This window comes from Pseudophryne corroboree, chromosome 2, assembly GCF_028390025.1.
Source record: "Pseudophryne corroboree isolate aPseCor3 chromosome 2, aPseCor3.hap2, whole genome shotgun sequence".
Taxonomy (NCBI): Eukaryota; Metazoa; Chordata; class Amphibia; order Anura; family Myobatrachidae; genus Pseudophryne; species Pseudophryne corroboree.
In genome coordinates, this window is record NC_086445.1 from 962,893,011 (window position 1) to 962,912,231 (window position 19,221).

General features: G+C 46.1%; 1 protein-coding gene and 1 long non-coding RNA gene across 2 annotated transcripts in view; one reads left to right on the top strand and one right to left on the bottom strand.

The window, feature by feature from the left end:
- The window catches only part of NRIP1 (nuclear receptor interacting protein 1), a 109,231-nt gene extending 105,957 nt beyond the window's left edge, over positions 1 to 3,274 (bottom strand). Inside the window, exon 1 of the mRNA XM_063956350.1 lies at positions 2,927 to 3,274. The gene's annotated coding sequence lies outside the window, so the exon portion shown is untranslated. The remainder of the gene's footprint in view (positions 1 to 2,926) is intronic.
- LOC135050153 (uncharacterized) overlaps positions 901 to 19,221 on the top strand; it is a 309,431-nt gene continuing 291,110 nt past the window's right edge. Inside the window, exon 1 of the long non-coding RNA XR_010241556.1 lies at positions 901 to 1,012. This is a non-coding gene — a long non-coding RNA (uncharacterized LOC135050153). The remainder of the gene's footprint in view (positions 1,013 to 19,221) is intronic.

Genomic DNA, 19,221 nt, shown 5'->3' on the forward strand with positions numbered 1-19,221 from the left:
AAACACGACGGCCAGGGGAGCACATGCCAAGCTGCCCATCACTTAGCCGGCTGCTACTTTGAGGGTGGCAAATATTGACTAATATGCAATGACAATTCCATGATGGCAACATGTTATTCTGAAGGGTAATGGTTTTAGACGTAGGTCAAAAACACAAGATGATTTACACAGCTCTCTGATTCTAAAAACACCTATTCATGTAACACAAACAACACATGACAACATTACAGGCAACAGCAGCGATTCCAGATAACATGACACTCTCCTTTATATGGGGCTTGTGGTTCTACTACGGCTGGATAGCATCAGGTTGTCCTGCTGCAGGAAATATGCAGCGTAATACTATAAAGGAGCAACAGATTTCCATGCAAATGTATGTTTGATCATGATTAGTAATGGAACATACAATTTGCACAAGCAATAGTTTTATTAAACGTATAATAATCGTGCGTCACACTAGCTCACACGCAGATAGCACACACGCTGGTCAGTCCCTATAGACAATAGCAAAAGTTTTAGAGTTTTTGGGGGGATATACAATTAGAAAACCCCCAAAACATATGATGCAATTCTAGAATAAGCAACGATACTGTATTTAATCACAATAAATAAATGAAGAAGAAAAAACAACAACATATACAACTCGGCAACAGAACAAAATATTATATGGCAAACATCAACAAACAAGGGATAGTTATTTCTCTCTTGTGCAACCAGATTATTTTTCTATATTGTATTTATTTTTTTGTAACCTTTCTTGAGCAGAAAGATAACAATTTGTTCCAAAGCAATGTGAAACAATCACTCTGTCTCCCACATTTGTGTTACATGATGTGACATCTTAAATTGCAATATAAGGTCAGAACAATGCAGGGGGAGCCAGCTGTGGTTAAAATAAACCGCACTTGTGTGATGATTACAACCATAACTTGGGAGACACGCCAGCGACTGGACTGACTGTCCGACATGAGTCACTGACACATCCATGTACTACTCTACTCATGACTTCCAGGTAGGTTTCTCTGTAGCCCCAGCACCCCACGAAAGAGATGCATCACACCCGCCACATGCAAAACATCGGAACTTGGGCTGACAATCTCTCTCAGATGTAGTAAAGCGCCATCTCCCTGGCCCGCACCGCTTGCACTTTACTGTCCACATCTCATCCACAAATCAAATTAAGCTAATTTACCTTTCCTTACAGTATCATTTTTTTTTTAAATTCCACCACCATATATAATAGCATCAACAGCTGCCATAACAACTTAGAACACACATTATCTTATTATATTTCTCCACCCTGACATCATCCTGGGGGTAGAATGACATCTATGGTTGGTCACGTTCTCCCCCAGGGTAGTTCTTAACCCGCTTTTCCTGTAAGTAGCTATTATAGATGGCTTTTCTCCCACTGTGTAGCATATATCGAGGGAAAGGGGGGGTTGGGAACATGGCCCCTGGGTGTGTATCCTCCCCTGTAAATGTCACACACTGCCAGATTCCCAAGGTACAGCATTACCTCATTTCCATGAGACCCTGAGCCAGAGGTCTAATCACAAAACCAGACATCCTCCTCACACAAGGGGGCATGCAGGCTGCAAGGTCTCTGCACTACAATACACACAGCAGCACTCGCAGAGGCTGTGCATCTCATTGTGATAATGCAAACTTCATTTCATCCTAGTAATGCCACCCTGCCAACCACAGTGTAACAATGCCACCCTGCCAACTACATTGCAATTATGCCACCCTGTTAAACTAGTGTAATGATGCCACCCTGCAAACTACATCCTAATGATGCCACCCTGCAAACTACTGTACATCCTAATGATGCCACCCTGCAAAACTAGTCTAATGCCACCCTGCATACTACATCCTAATGATACCCCCTGCAAACTACTGTACATCCTGATGCCACCCTGCATACTACATCCTAATGCCACCCTGCAAACTACTGTACATCCTAATGATGCCACCTTGTAAACTGTACAGCCTAATGATGCCACCCTTCATACTACATCCTAATGCCACCCTGCATACTGCATCCTAATGATACCCCCTGCAAACTACTGTATATCCTAATGATGCCACCCTGCATACTACATCCTAATGCCACCCTGCATACTACTGTACATCCTAATGATGCCACCCTGCATACTACATCCTAATGATGCCACCCTGCATACTACATCCTAATGATGCCACCCTGCAAACTACATCCTAATGATGCCAACCTGCATACTACATCCTAATGATGCCAACCTGCATACTACATCCTAATGATGCCACCCTGCATACTACATCCTAATGCCACCCTGCAAACTACTGTACATCCTAATGATGCCACCTTGCAAACTGTACAGCCTAATGATGCCACCCTGCATACTACATTCTAATGATACCCCCTGCAAACTACTGTAAATCCTAATGATGCCACCCTGCATACTACATCCTAATGATGCCACCCTGCATACTACTGTACAACCTAATGATGCCACCCTGCATACTACATCCTAATGATGCCACCCTGCATACTACATCCTAATGATGCCACCCTGCATACTACATCCTAATGATGCCACCCTGCAAACTACATCCTAATGATGCCAACCTGCATACTACATCCTAATGATGCCACCCTGCATACTACATCCTAATGATGCCACCCTGCAAACTACTGTACATCTTAATGATGCCACCCTGCATACTACATCCTAATGATGCCACCCTGCAAACTTTGCAAATGGATATAGGTTGCTGTAAGCACAGGGCCAGCAGCAGCAGGCAATCACCATGCTGTGCTCCCCGTCCCCAGCCTCCCTCCTCCCCGGCCTGGCTGAGTCAGACATGGGGCTGGATCTGTAGCAGCAGTAGCACAGTCGTGGCCATTTCTTAGCAACAATGCTGGAGCAGGCAGCGCACTTACCCCGGCTGGGAAGCCCAGGACGCATTTCCACATCCCCCAGATGCCAACACATTGTGCCCCAGATACCCCCGGAGCAGGCGGCCAGAGCGGGTGTGTGTGCAGAGAGCTGCTGCCGCCGCTATATCCTCTGTCTCTGTCCTCCTGCCTCTGGTTCAGGGCGCTGCAGCAGCAATGTCTGAGTGTCACAGCCTCCCCCCGCCCGCACCACTAATCCTCCTCCACCTCACCCGGCGCGGCTGCTGCACACGGGCCCTCCCACTTGTGTGCCATTCATCCACTCAGGCAGGTTCCTTAACCCTTCCACCCACGCAGCCAGCACTGCTGTCACTGCCGGGGCCGGGCCCCTCCTAACCACTGCCACTCAGCCGGGGCCTGCCGTGGGGCGGAGGGGGCAATGCCTCTAGGAATAGCCGCAGAGGAAGAAGAGTCCCAGAAATTCTTGAGCAATCAGTGTGGGGTTCCTGCTGTAGTGTTAGCATTCTTCTGTACCGCATAGCACACACTATTATTATTATTATTATTACTACCAGTTATTTACTAGTGTTGTACAAATGTACTGATAGCTATGTACTATGGGGGTAATTCCAAGTTGATCGCAGCAGGATTTTTGATAGCAATTGGGCAAAACCATGTGCACTGCAGGGGAGGCAGATATAACATGTGCAGAAAGAGTTAGATTTGGGTGGGTTATTTTATTTCTGTGCAGGGTAAATACTGGCTGCTTTATTTTTACACTGCAAATTAGATTGCAGATTGAACACACCCCACCCAAATCTAATAGGCCCTACACACTTGGCGATATTCTGAAAGATATGAACGATCTCGTTCATAAATGAACGAGAACTCGTTCATATCTTTCAGTGTGGAGACTTAAGCGATGAACGATGCGCGTCCCCGCGCTCGTTCATCGCTGGTCTCCCGTCGGCTGTGCATGCAGGCCAATATGGACGATCTCGTCCATATTTGCCTGCACTTCAATGCAGCCGGGTGACGGGGGGAGTGAAGAAACTTCACTCCTCCCGTCACTGCCCCCCCGCCGCCGGGTTGCTCGTCGGCCGTCGGGCACCTCGGCGGCACATCGCCAAGTGAGTAAGGCCCTTAACTCTCTCTGCACATGTTATATCTGCCTCCCCTGCAGTGCACATGGTTTTGCCCAATTGCTATCAAAAATCCTGCTGCGATCAACTTGGAATTACCCCCTATGTACAGTAGTATAACAGTATATACCTATCCATACAAAGCTATAGATAGATAGACAGATAGATAGATAGATAGATAGATAGATAGATAGATAGATAGATAGATAGATAGATAGATAAAAAAGTGACAGGACCATTTTTGTAGTTTATTAAATTTTACACACTGGAGGTGTAATCCAAATTTTGATTCGATTGTTAGTTTTGGTGTTATTATTCACGCAACGCAAGCCCCGCATTGGTGATACCGTCATTATGTCAACCCCCTTTTCATCCCCTTTGGGGAGGTTTATTACAATTCTACGTAGTTTTCCTATTTCCCACCTCAAGAATACCTGTGTTACATTTCAGCTTCCTAACATACAGAGAAGTAAGAGAATTAGGGGTACATTTACTAAGCAGTGATAAGAGCGGAGAAGTGAGCCAGTGGAGAAGTTGCCCATGGCAACCAATCAGCACTGAAGTAACATCTATAATTTGCATACTATAAAATGATACAGAGCTGCTGATTGGTTGATGGGGAAATTTCTCCACTGGCTCACTTCCCCGTTCATATCACTGCTTAGTAAATGTCCCCCTTAGTGATGAGTCAGTCAGTAAGCCAGTCAGTGAGTGAGGGCTTTCGCATTTATACAGGATAGATAGATAGATAGATAGATAGATAGATAGATAGATAGATAGATAGATAGATAGTATATCTATCTTTCTCTCTCTCCCTATGGGGGTCATTCCGAGTTGATCGCTAGATAAAAATGTTCGCTGCGCAGCGATTAAATGAAAAAGCGACACTTCTGCGCATGCGTATGCGACGCATACTTTCACAACGGCCAAAGTATTTTTACACAAGGTCTAGCGAAGCTTTTCAGTCGCAATAGCAGCCGCAGAGTGATTGACAGGAAAGGGGCGTTTCTGGATGTCAACTGACCGTTTTCAGGGCGTGTTCGAAAAAACGCAGGCGTGACAGGAAAAACGCAGGCGTGCCTGAAAGAACGCAGGCGTGGCTGGGCGAATGCAGGGCATGTTTGTGACATCAAATCCGGAACTAAACAGTCTGAAGTTGATCGCAAGATAGGAGTAGGTCTGGCTCTACTCAGAAACTGCACAATTTTTTTTTGTAGCCACTCTGCGATCCTTTTGTTTGCACTTCTGCTAAGCTAAGATACACTCCCAGAGGGCGGCGGCTTAGCGTTTGCACGACTGCGAAAAACTGCTAGCGAGCGATCAACTCGGAATGACCCCCTATATATTTACCATATAATCCCTTTAAACTGGGTCGCTCATGACTTACACAGGTTCTGTGGCTGAGTAAAACACGGTGAAATGCCAGAATCTGTGTAATTAATTAGTGTTCCAGTATAAAGGGATAGTATGGTAAGCTTATATAGATATTGTACAATATAATATACTTATAGTACATTTAGATACACTTATACAGTACATACCATTGTATAATATATCTATAGCTATATATAATGCATATATCCATAGATATACTATTGTTTATTTTAAAACAATTTGCGCTGCAGCAGAGATAGCACACATAAACATTTTATCAGCAGAATAGTTTTTAGGAATTGTTAGAACAGTGCAAATTCCATCCTTTTACGTCCACTGAATTTGATCATACAGTAAAATATTATTTTGGCCTAAACTATCACCCTACAAAACATAGAGTAGGAAAAAAAGACAGTAATCTAAAAGCATGGTGGCACAGTAGTTACCGTGTTGCGTGTTGCCACTGAGGTCTTAGGTTCAATTCCCACAAGATATTATTGGTGTGGAGTTTGTATGTTCTCAGATTGTGTGGGATTTCTCTGAGAACCCCAGATTCCTCCCCACTCCTAAAACATACTGGTAGGTCAATTACATCAGACAAAAATAATAATAAATGATCCTAGTGTAAATGTGGTAGGTAATACAGGGTGAGAGATAAAGTGGAAAGGTACCAACCATTCTTATAACTGTCATTTTTCAAACGCAACCTGTAATATAGCAGTTAGGAGCTGCGTTGTTGGTACTTTATCTCTCCAAGGATCGATACATCTCCCCCATAGTATCTAAGCTTCACTAGGACAGGGACTGATGTGAATGAGTAAATATTCTCTGTACAGTACTGTGGCATATGTGGGAGCTACAGTATATAAATAACTTAATATGTACATAAATCCACAGAGAAAGAGGAATTTTGCAGCGCAGTCAATCAATATTACAGCTAGGGACAATTCCAGGGACAAACAGTTCTACAAACCAATTGGACTGTCCCTGGAAATGGTATCTGTTCTATACATCTACACTAAAAAGATCTAAAGTCAATTGGTAGACTACTAATGGTCGACATGGTCAAAAGGTAGACATGTAAAAGCCTGTCGACCTGTTCTACTGTATCTATTCGATGTCAACCTTATGACCCCGACGGCCTAAAGCATGTCGCCCATTAGTGGTTTACCTATTGACTGTAGACCTTTTTAGTGTAGATCTAATAATCCACACCTCCTACACATTTAAAGATCCGCCGCCGAGCTGCCCGACGGCGGATGCGGCCGACGGGCGACCCGGCGGCAGGGGGACAGTGACGGAGGGAGTGAAGTAACTTCACTCCCCCCGTCACATGGCTCCATAGAAGTGCAGGCAAATATGGACGAGATCGTCCATATTGGCCTGCATGCACAGCCGACGGGGCACCAGCGATGAACGAGCGCGGGGCCGCGCATAGTTCATCGCTGGTGCCTCCACACTCAAATATATGAACGGTATCTCATTCATTAATGAACGAGATCGTTCATATCTTTGAGTGATATCGCCCAGTGTGTAGGGCCTATTAGAGGAGAGTTATTGTTTTCAAGAAAATCTTTTTTTCTGAAACATTTTTAAAGTGGAACAACAAGAGTCATTGGGCCAGATGTACTAAACCTTGAAAAGTGATAAATTGTACAGTGATAAAGTACCAACCAATCAGCTCCTACCTGACATTTTTCAAACTGCCCAGTCTGTGACATGTCAGTTAGGAGCTGATTGGCTGATACTTTATCAATGTGAAATGTATCACTTTTCAAGGCTTTGTTCATTCCTCCATTATGAGTAAAGCAACGCAGTAAACACAAGCTGTATAAAATGAGTCAGTATATTTAAGACTAAACAGAGAATATAAAGGAGTAGTACAGTTATAGTAAAACAATAAAACCACATACAACTTGCGTATGATTTAGAGGAAATAGCTATGGAGGATAGGTTAGGGGTAGGGACAGTCGCTGTGAATATTTAGGGTGTAGGGGGTAGGTACAGTGAACTGAAAACATATCAGATAATAGATAAAGGGGTTTTAGTACTCGAGGAAAAAGTTCTATTATGGGGCACGCTTAACAACCAGTGATATAACTTTTTAAACATACTATAATTCTTATTCTATTGTATAAAAATAAAAAGGAAATCTAAAACTTTTGTGACATGGAAGTTTCTAGGGGCTAAGGGGGTAATTCAGAGTTGATCGCAGCAGCAAATTTGTTAGCAGTTGGGCAAAACCATGGCCCTCATTCTGAGTTGTTCGCTCGCTAAGCTGCTTTCAGCAGCATTGCACACGCTAGGCCGCCGCCCTCTGGGAGTGTATCTTAGCTTAGCAGAATAGCGAACGAAAGATTAGCACAACTGCTACTAAATAATTTGCAGCAGTTTCTGAGTAGCTCCAGACCTACTCCTAGATTGCGATCAGCTCAGTCTGTTTAGTTCCTGGTTTGACGTCACAAACACGCCCAGCGTTCGGCCAGCCACTCCCCCGTTTCTGCAGCCACTCCTGCATTTTTACCTGGCACGCCTGCATTTTTTAGCACACTCCCTGAAAACGGCCAGTTTCCGCCCAGGAACACCCACTTCCTGTCAATCACACTACGATCCCTCTAGCGATGAAAAAACGTCGGTCGGCCTTGTGTAAATCTACAAAGTTTTGTGTGAAAGTACTTAGCGCATGCGCGATGCTTACCATGCGCATGCGCATTTTCCACATAATCGCTCCGTTGCGAAAATCGGCAACGAGCGAACAACTCGGAATGACCCCCCATGTGCACTGCAGGGGGGCAGATGTAACATGTGCAGAGAGAGTTAGATTTGGGTGGGGTGTGTTCAAACTGAAATCTAAATTGCAGTGTAAAAATAAAGCAGTCAGTATTTATCCTGCACAGAAACAAAATAACCCAGCCATACATCAGACCAACTTCAGAATAGAGATGAGCGGGTTCGGTTCCTCGGAATCCGAACCCGCCCGAACTTCATGTTTTTTTTTACGGGTCCGAGCGACTCGGATCTTCCCGCCTTGCTCGGTTAACCCGAGCGCGCCCGAACGTCATCATGACGCTGTCGGATTCTCGCGAGGCTCGGATTCTATCGCGAGACTCGGATTCTATATAAGGAGCCGCGCGTCGCCGCCATTTTCACTCGTGCATTGAGATTGATAGGGAGAGGACGTGTCTGGCGTCCTCTCCATTAGAATAGAGATAGATTAGATAGAGAGAGAGAGATTGTGCAGAGTCGCAGACAGAGTTAGTTTACCACAGTCAGTGACCAGTGCAGTTGCTAGTTAACTTTTATTTAATATAATATATCCGTTCACTTCTCTCTGCTATATCCGTTCTCTGCCTGAAAAAAAAAACGATACACAGCACAGTCAGTCACACAGTGTGACTCAGTCTGTGTGCACTCAGCTCAGCCCAGTGTGCTGCACAGTCATCAATGTATAAATTAAAAGCTTATAATTAATTGTGGGGGAGACTGGGGAGCACTGCAGGTTGTTAGCAGGAGCCAGGAGTACAATTATATTAATTAACAGTGCACACTTTTGCTGCAGGAGTGGTGACCAGTGCCTGACCACCAGTATAGTATTGTTGTATACTACTAATATCTCTTTAAATATCAACCAGTCTATATTAGCAGCAGACACAGTACAGTGCGGTAGTTCACGGCTGTGGCTACCTCTGTGTCGGCACACGGCAGGCAGTCCGTCCGACCAGAATTGTATTATTTATTATTATATACCTACCACCTAACCGTGGTTTTTTTTTCATTCTTTATACCGTCATAGTGTCATCCTAATTGTTACGAGTATACTACTATCTCTTTATCAACCAGTGTACAGTGCGGTAGTTCACGGCTGTGGCTACCTCTGTGTCGGCACACGGCAGGCAGTCCGTCCGACCAGAATTGTATTATTTATTATTATATACCTACCACCTAACCGTGGTTTTTTTTTCATTCTTTATACCGTCATAGTGTCATCCTAATTGTTACGAGTATACTACTATCTCTTTATCAACCAGTGTACAGTGCGGTAGTTCACGGCTGTGGCTACCTCTGTGTCGGCACACGGCAGGCAGTCCGTCCGACCAGAATTGTATTATTTATTATTATATACCTACCACCTAACCGTGGTTTTTTTTTTCATTCTTTATACCGTCATAGTGTCATCCTAATTGTTACGAGTATACTACTATCTCTTTATCAACCAGTGTACAGTGCGGTAGTTCACGGCTGTGGCTACCTCTGTGTCGGCACACGGCAGGCAGTCCGTCCGACCAGAATTGTATTATTTATTATTATATACCTACCACCTAACCGTGGTTTTTTTTTTCATTCTTTATACCGTCATAGTGTCATCCTAATTGTTACGAGTATACTACTATCTCTTTATCAACCAGTGTACAGTGCGGTAGTTCACGGCTGTGGCTACCTCTGTGTCGGCACACGGCAGGCAGTCCGTCCGACCAGAATTGTATTATTTATTATTATATACCTACCACCTAACCGTGGTTTTTTTTTCATTCTTTATACCGTCATAGTGTCATCCTAATTGTTACGAGTATACTACTATCTCTTTATCAACCAGTGTACAGTGCGGTAGTTCACGGCTGTGGCTACCTCTGTGTCGGCACACGGCAGGCAGTCCGTCCGACCAGAATTGTATTATTTATTATTATATACCTACCACCTAACCGTGGTTTTTTTTTCATTCTTTATACCGTCATAGTGTCATCCTAATTGTTACGAGTATACTACTATCTCTTTATCAACCAGTGTACAGTGCGGTAGTTCACGGCTGTGGCTACCTCTGTGTCGGCACACGGCAGGCAGTCCGTCCGACCAGAATTGTATTATTTATTATTATATACCTACCACCTAACCGTGGTTTTTTTTTCATTCTTTATACCGTCATAGTGTCATCCTAATTGTTACGAGTATACTACTATCTCTTTATCAACCAGTGTACAGTGCGGTAGTTCACGGCTGTGGCTACCTCTGTGTCGGCACACGGCAGGCAGTCCGTCCGACCAGAATTGTATTATTTATTATTATATACCTACCACCTAACCGTGGTTTTTTTTTTCATTCTTTATACCGTCATAGTGTCATCCTAATTGTTACGAGTATACTACTATCTCTTTATCAACCAGTGTACAGTGCGGTAGTTCACGGCTGTGGCTACCTCTGTGTCGGCACACGGCAGGCAGTCCGTCCGACCAGAATTGTATTATTTATTATTATATACCTACCACCTAACCGTGGTTTTTTTTTCATTCTTTATACCGTCATAGTGTCATCCTAATTGTTACGAGTATACTACTATCTCTTTATCAACCAGTGTACAGTGCGGTAGTTCACGGCTGTGGCTACCTCTGTGTCGGCAGTCGGCAGGCAGTCCGTCCATCCATAATTGTATTATTATTATAATATATACCACCTAACCGTGGTTTTTTTATACCACCTAACCGTGGCAGTCCGTCCATAATTGTATACTAGTATCCAATCCATCCATCTCCATTGTTTACCTGAGGTGCCTTTTAGTTCTGCCTATAAAATATGGAGAACAAAAAAGTTGAGGTTCCAAAATTAGGGAAAGATCAAGATCCACTTCCACCTCGTGCTGAAGCTGCTGCCACTAGTCATGGCCGAGACGATGAAATGCCAGCAACGTCGTCTGCCAAGGCCGATGCCCAATGTCATAGTACAGAGCATGTCAAATCCAAAACACCAAATATCAGAAAAAAAAGGACTCCAAAACCTAAAATAAAATTGTCGGAGGAGAAGCGTAAACTTGCCAATATGCCATTTACCACACGGAGTGGCAAGGAACGGCTGAGACCCTGGCCTATGTTCATGGCTAGTGGTTCAGCTTCACATGAGGATGGAAGCACTCAGCCTCTCGCTAGAAAACTGAAAAGACTCAAGCTGGCAAAAGCACCGCAAAGAACTGTGCGTTCTTTGAAATCCCAAATCCACAAGGAGAGTCCAATTGTGTCGTTTGCGATGCCTGACCTTCCCAACACTGGACGTGAAGAGCATGCGCCTTCCACTATTTGCATGCCCCCTGCAAGTGCTGGAAGGAGCACCCGCAGTCCAGTTCCTGATAGTCAGATTGAAGATGTCAGTGTTGAAGTACACCAGGATGAGGAGGATATGGGTGTTGCTGGCGCTGGGGAGGAAATTGACCAGGAGGATTCTGATGGTGAGGTGGTTTGTTTAAGTCAGGCACCCGGGGAGACACCTGTTGTCCGTGGGAGGAATATGGCCGTTGACATGCCAGGTGAAAATACCAAAAAAATCAGCTCTTCGGTGTGGAGGTATTTCACCACAAATGCGGACAACAGGTGTCAAGCCGTGTGTTCCCTTTGTCAAGCTGTAATAAGTAGGGGTAAGGACGTTAACCACCTCGGAACATCCTCCCTTATACGTCACCTGCAGCGCATTCATAATAAGTCAGTGACAAGTTCAAAAACTTTGGGTGACAGCGGAAGCAGTCCACTGACCAGTAAATCCCTTCCTCTTGTAACCAAGCTCACGCAAACCACCCCACCAACTCCCTCAGTGTCAATTTCCTCCTTCCCCAGGAATGCCAATAGTCCTGCAGGCCATGTCACTGGCAAGTCTGACGAGTCCTCTCCTGCCTGGGATTCCTCCGATGCATCCTTGCGTGTAACGCCTACTGCTGCTGTTGTTGCCGCTGGGAGTCGATGGTCATCCCAGAGGGGAAGTCGTAAGCCCACTTGTACTACTTCCAGTAAGCAATTGACTGTTCAACAGTCCTTTGCGAGGAAGATGAAATATCACAGCAGTCATCCTACTGCAAAGCGGATAACTGAGGCCTTGGCATCCTGGGTGGTGAGAAACGTGGTTCCGGTATCCATCATTACTGCAGAGCCAACTAGAGACTTGTTGGAGGTACTGTGTCCCCGGTACCAAATACCATCTAGGTTCCATTTCTCTAGGCAGGCGATACCGAAAATGTACACAGACCTCAGAAAAAGAGTCACCAGTGTCCTAAAAAATGCAGCTGTACCCAATGTCCACTTAACCACGGACATGTGGACAAGTGGAGCAGGGCAGGGTCAGGACTATATGACTGTGACAGCCCACTGGGTAGATGTATGGACTCCCGCCGCAAGAACAGCAGCGGCGGCACCAGTAGCAGCATCTCGCAAACGCCAACTCTTTCCTAGGCAGGCTACGCTTTGTATCACCGCTTTCCAGAATACGCACACAGCTGAAAACCTCTTACGGCAACTGAGGAAGATCATCGCGGAATGGCTTACCCCAATTGGACTCTCCTGTGGATTTGTGGCATCGGACAACGCCAGCAATATTGTGTGTGCATTAAATCTGGGCCAATTCCAGCACGTCCCATGTTTTGCACATACCTTGAATTTGGTGGTGCAGAATTTTTTAAAAAACGACAGGGCCGTGCAAGAGATGCTGTCGGTGGCCAGAAGAATTGCGGGACACTTTCGGCGTACAGGCACCACGTACAGAAAACTGGAGCACCACCAAAAACTACTGAACCTGCCCTGCCATCATCTGAAGCAAGAAGTGGTAACGAGGTGGAATTCAACCCTCTATATGCTTCAGAGGTTGGAGGAGCAGCAAAAGGCCATTCAAGCCTATACAATTGAGCACGATATAGTAGGTGGAATGCACCTGTCTCAAGTGCAGTGGAGAATGATTTCAACGTTGTGCAAGGTTCTGATGCCCTTTGAACTTGCCACACGTGAAGTCAGTTCAGACACTGCCAGCCTGAGTCTGGTCATTCCCCTCATCAGGCTTTTGCAGAAGAAGCTGGAGGCATTGAAGGAGGAGCTAACACGGAGCGATTCCGCTAGGCATGTGGGACTTGTGGATGCAGCCCTTAATTCGCTTAACAAGGATTCACGGGTGGTCAATCTGTTGAAATCAGAGCACTACATTTTGGCCACCGTGCTCGATCCTAGATTTAAAGCCTACCTTGGATCTCTCTTTCCGGCAGACACAGGTCTGCTGGGGTTGAAAGACCTGCTGGTGACAAAATTGTCAAGTCAAGCGGAACGCGACCTGTCAACATCTCCTCCTTCACATTCTCCCGCAACTGGGGGTGCGAGGAAAAGGCTCAGAATTCCGAGCCCACCCGCTGGCGGTGATGCAGGGCAGTCTGGAGCGACTGCTGATGCTGACATCTGGTCCGGACTGAAGGACCTGACAACGATTACGGACATGTCGTCTACTGTCACTGCATATGATTCTCTCAACATTGATAGAATGGTGGAGGATTATATGAGTGACCGCATCCAAGTAGGCACGTCACACAGTCCGTACTTATACTGGCAGGAAAAAGAGGCAATTTGGAGGCCCTTGCACAAACTGGCTTTATTCTACCTAAGTTGCCCTCCCACAAGTGTGTACTCCGAAAGAGTGTTTAGTGCCGCCGCTCACCTTGTCAGCAATCGGCGTACGAGGTTACATCCAGAAAATGTGGAGAAGATGATGTTCATTAAAATGAATTATAATCAATTCCTCCGCGGAGACATTGACCAGCAGCAATTGCCTCCACAAAGTACACAGGGAGCTGAGATGGTGGATTCCAGTGGGGACGAATTGATAATCTGTGAGGAGGGGGATGTACACGGTGATATATCGGAGGGTGAAGATGAGGTGGACATCTTGCCTCTGTAGAGCCAGTTTGTGCAAGGAGAGATTAATTGCTTCTTTTTTGGGGGGGGTCCAAACCAACCCGTCATATCAGTCACAGTCGTGTGGCAGACCCTGTCACTGAAATGATGGGTTGGTTAAAGTGTGCATGTCCTGTTTTGTTTATACAACATAAGGGTGGGTGGGAGGGCCCAAGGATAATTCCATCTTGCACCTCTTTTTTCTTTTCTTTTTCTTTGCATCATGTGCTGATTGGGGTGGGTTTTTTGGAAGGGACACCCTGCGTGACACTGCAGTGCCACTCCTAGATGGGCCCGGTGTTTGTGTCGGCCACTAGGGTCGCTAATCTTACTCACACAGCTACCTCATTGCGCCTCTTTTTTTCTTTGCGTCATGTGCTGTTTGGGGAGGGTTTTTTGGAAGGGACATCCTGCGTGACACTGCAGTGCCACTCCTAAATGTGCCCGGTGTTTGTGTCGGCCACTAGGGTCGCTAATCTTACTCACACAGTCAGCTACCTCATTGCGCCTCTTTTTTTCTTTGCGTCATGTGCTGTTTGGGGAGGGTTTTTTGGAAGGGCCATCCTGCGTGACACTGCAGTGCCACTCCTAGATGGGCCCGGTGTTTGTGTCGGCCACTAGGGTCGCTAATCTTACTCACACAGCTACCTCATTGCGCCTCTTTTTTTCTTTGCGTCATGTGCTGTTTGGGGAGGGTTTTTTGGAAGGGACATCCTGCGTGACACTGCAGTGCCACTCCTAGATGGGCCCGGTGTTTGTGTCGGCCACTAGGGTCGCTTATCTTACTCACACAGCGACCTCGGTGCAAATTTTAGGACTAAAAATAATTTTGTGAGGTGTGAGGTATTCAGAATAGACTGAAAATGAGTGTAAATTATGGTTTTTGAGGTTAATAATACTTTGGGATCAAAATGACCCCCAAATTCTATGATTTAAGCTGTTTTTTAGTGTTTTTTGAAAAAAACACCCGAATCCAAAACACACCCGAATCCGACAAAAAAAATTCGGTGAGGTTTTGCCAAAACGCGTTCGAACCCAAAACACGGCCGCGGAACCGAACCCAAAACCAAAACCCGAAAAATTTCAGGCGCTCATCTCTACTTCAGAACAACTTTTCTTCAACTCTCCAAACTTCCAACCATCCAACTTGTCTGTTCAACTAATACAGTGCTCCACACATCTAACCAACTTTTCATCAGACCAACCAACATGCCAACTTCTGTCCAACTTGTGATATCACAGAAGTAGGCGGATAGTGGCCCTCATTCCGAGTTGTTCGCTCGCAAGCTGCTTTTAGCAGCATTGCACACGCTAAGCCGCCGCCTACTGGGAGTGAATCTTAGCTTAGCAAATTTGCGAACGAAAGATTCTCAAAATTGCGAATAGAAATTTCTAAGCAGTTTCTGAGTAGCTCGACACTTACTCTGCCACTGCGATCAGTTCAGTCAGTTTCGTTCCTGGTTTGACGTCACAAACACACCCAGCGTTCGCCCAGACACTCCCCCGTTTCTCCAGCCACTCCCGCGTTTTTCCCAGAAACGGCAGCGTTTTTTCACACACTCCCATAATACGGCCAGTTTCCGCCCAGAAACACCCACTTCCTGTCAATCACACTACGATCACCAGAACGAAGAAAAAACCTTGTAATGCCGTGAGTAAAATACCAAACTTCTTAGCAAATTTACTTGGCGCAGTCGCAGTGCGAACATTGCGCATGCGCAGTTTGCGTAAAATCGCACCGATGCGATGAAAAAGAAGGAGCGAACAACTCGGAATGAGGGCCAGTGTCTGTCTGTTTTGAATATTTTTTACACATTACGACAGGCAGAGTCCCCCCTTTTGACACATGACTGTCAAATAATATGTCAAAGGCTGCAAATGATAGAGAAATTATGGTGATCGCAGGGAGGGGATGCCTGTGAGTGGTTGCCGTTGGTGTGGGTGCAGATAGGGTACACTGCTGCAGCTGGGTACTGATCGCCGGGAGGGGGGTGGTGGGTAATCAGGGCTGGAGTGTGGGCAGGGGCAGAGCCGGCCCTAACCAATATGATGCCCTAGGCAAGATTTTGTCTGGTGCCCCCTAGCACCACCGCTGGTTCTGCCTCTGACCTTGCACCTCTTTCCCAGCATCCTCACCCATAGCAGTCCTTGTACCCCCTATATTTTAAATAGGAACAGTTCGCACATTTGACGCACAGCCCAAAAAGGGGCATCTTCTTCCTGGGAAGGGGCATGGCCACACAATAGTAACCCCAATTCCAATTACGCCACACAGTACTGCAACTTTATTCACATTTTATCTTGTGATAGTGTCCATAATTCATATTACATCCCGCAGTAGTATCACATTACCTTATAAACGTTACTCCTCACAGTAGAGACCCTTATTCACATTACATCACACTGAATTGCTCCTTATTCACATTACACCACACCTTATTGCTCTTTATTCACATTAGACAACACAGTAGTGCCCTTTCTATATGCAACGCCACATAGTAGAGCACCTTATACACATAATGCCACACATTAGTAATGCATTTATACACAATTCCACACAGTAATGCCCCTTACACATATGAGACACATTAATGTCCTTATAAACATAATGCACCTTACACATTATGACAACCTTTATCAATGCCCTTTTATAATTAATGTCCCTTACACATATGTCGCACATTATTTTTGCCCTTATACACATAATGACACACATAGTGCCCCCTACACATTTGCTGCACATTATTAGTGCCCCTATACACATAATGACACACATACAGTAGTACCCTGTTACACATATGCCGCACATTATTAATGCCCTTATACACATAATGACACACATAGTGGCCCTTTACACATATGTTGCACATTATTAATGCATTTTTACATGACACACATAATGCTCCTTACACATATTCTGAACACTGCTGCACAACCAACCCACTCACATGCACACAGCACTCACACTTCCACTAACACTGTGACCTCTGCCTCTGCTTGGATACAGATGTGTCCTCACAAATCTTGCATCAATGCTAACGTCGTGCACCTTTTTTTTTAAATTAAAATGCATCTTATTTGCATTGCTATGTGGCTAGGATGCACAGGCAGCTTCTGCTGAGAAAAACTGATATGCAGCATGCCTATATACTGTGTGAGACTGTGGCTGTATCTGCATATGAAATGCTACATACAGAATATAGGCATGCCGCATATCATTTTAATCAGCAGAAGCTGATGATGCCCCTAGGCATATCAAATGCCCTAGGCAATTGCCTAGTTTGCCTATGCCTATGGCCGGCTCTGGGCAGGGGACTGGTCTTCTCCTCCTGCTCAGACCTGTGTAATGCCACTGGGGACCCTGGTGACACCAGGGCAGCAGTAAAGTACTGCTGCCGCTGCCCCTTGTTCTCCTCCTGCTCTGCCGCCGCTTCCAGGGGTCCCGGTGTCACATGGGCAGTCGGGTAGCAGTGAAGCAGTGACGTGCGGTGGGGTGTGGCAGGTGAGGCGGAGCCTTTCCTGTCATACTAAAGTTTGTGCCACAGTTTTGACTGCGTAAAGTATATGATAAACACAAAACATATGTTTGAAATATCTTCTTTGCATTATTCTAATAATTTTTATAGCCAAAACTCTGGAGTAAAAAGTCTATGGCAGGTGAGGCAGTGCTGACCTTTTCTGCACTTCTCAGATCAAAACTCACCAAATTCCCAGGAGTTTATACTGCTGCACCTGTGTATAATGCCCAGATGTACGCTTTGGCTCATATATTGCATGTAAATCTGGCTCTGGTGCTAGTCAGTGCCTCCTGAGATATTTAGCTCACCGCACGTCCCTGCAGTGAAGGGGGGTTAAGGACTACAGGTGTCTTGCGTTCTCTGGTGGGACAGTGGTTTGCGCTGTCTGGCGGCACAGTGGCTTGCATTCTCTGGCAGCGCAGTGGCTTGCGTTCTCTGGAGGCACAGTGGCTTGCAGTCTCTGGCGGCGCAGTGGCTTGTGTTCTATGGCGGCGCAGTGGCTTGCGTTCTCTGGTGGTACACTGGCTTGGGTTCCCTGGCTGCGCAGTGGCTTGCGCTCTCTGGTGCCGCAGTGGCTTGCGGTGTCTGGTGGGGCAGTGACTTGCGTTCTCTGGTGGCGCAGACACTTTGATATTGTTTGCAGTCCTTTAATATCTGTTTTTTTAAATGTACATATCCATTATGTGACATTTTCCAGGTATATATAGAACTAATTAATGACTGTATTACAGGCCGTAACAGTGAGTCAGTCAGTAAATATATGGCGTGACGCTGAATGGAGCGACCAGACTTGTAATAAGTCATCTAAGTCTGGTCGCTCCTCCTGCTCTGCCGCCGCTGCCAGGGGTCCCGGTGTCACAGGGGCAGCCGGGCGGCAGTAAAGTACTGCCGCCGCTGCCCCTGGTTCTCCTCCTGCTCTGCTGCCGCTGCCCCTGGTTCTCCTCCTGCTCTGCCGCCGCTGCCAGGGGTCCCGGTGTCACAGGGGCAGCCGGGCAGCAGTGAATTACTGCCGCCGCTGCCCCTGCTTCTCTTTCTGCCCCCGCTGCCAGGGATCCAGATGATAGTGCTAGCCATACAGTGGAGTACTGCCGGCGTCACTGCCAGGATTACAGGGGCAGCAGTGATGGACTGCCGCAGCTGCCCCTGAACCTACTCCCATCTCCGCTCCACTTCCACCGCTCGCTGCCAGGGTAACAGGGGCATCCCATCCGACAGTGATGGGAAAGAAGTAGGCAGACACTGCTGGCCAGTGTCTGCCTACTTATCGTTCAGTTGGGGGGAAAGTTTCCCCTACACCTGAACGATTAGTTGGACCAACCGTTTCTGGGCATTTTTTAGCATGTGGAAGCAAACGGCTGATAATCGTTGGCTCCCACACACTGCCAGATTATCTTTCCAACCAGCCAACTAGTTGGCTGGTTGGAAAGAAATCGTTCTGATGTATGGCTAGCATAATTCTCTCTGCACATGTTATATCTGCCCCACTTGCAGTGCACATGGGGCCTAATTCAGACCTGATCGTAGATGTGCTAAATTTAGTTTATATTCTCTGTTCAGTCTTCAGACATGCAGGAGGATGCCCAGCACAGGGCTAGTTCGCCCCGCATGTCAGGCCCGACCCCCCC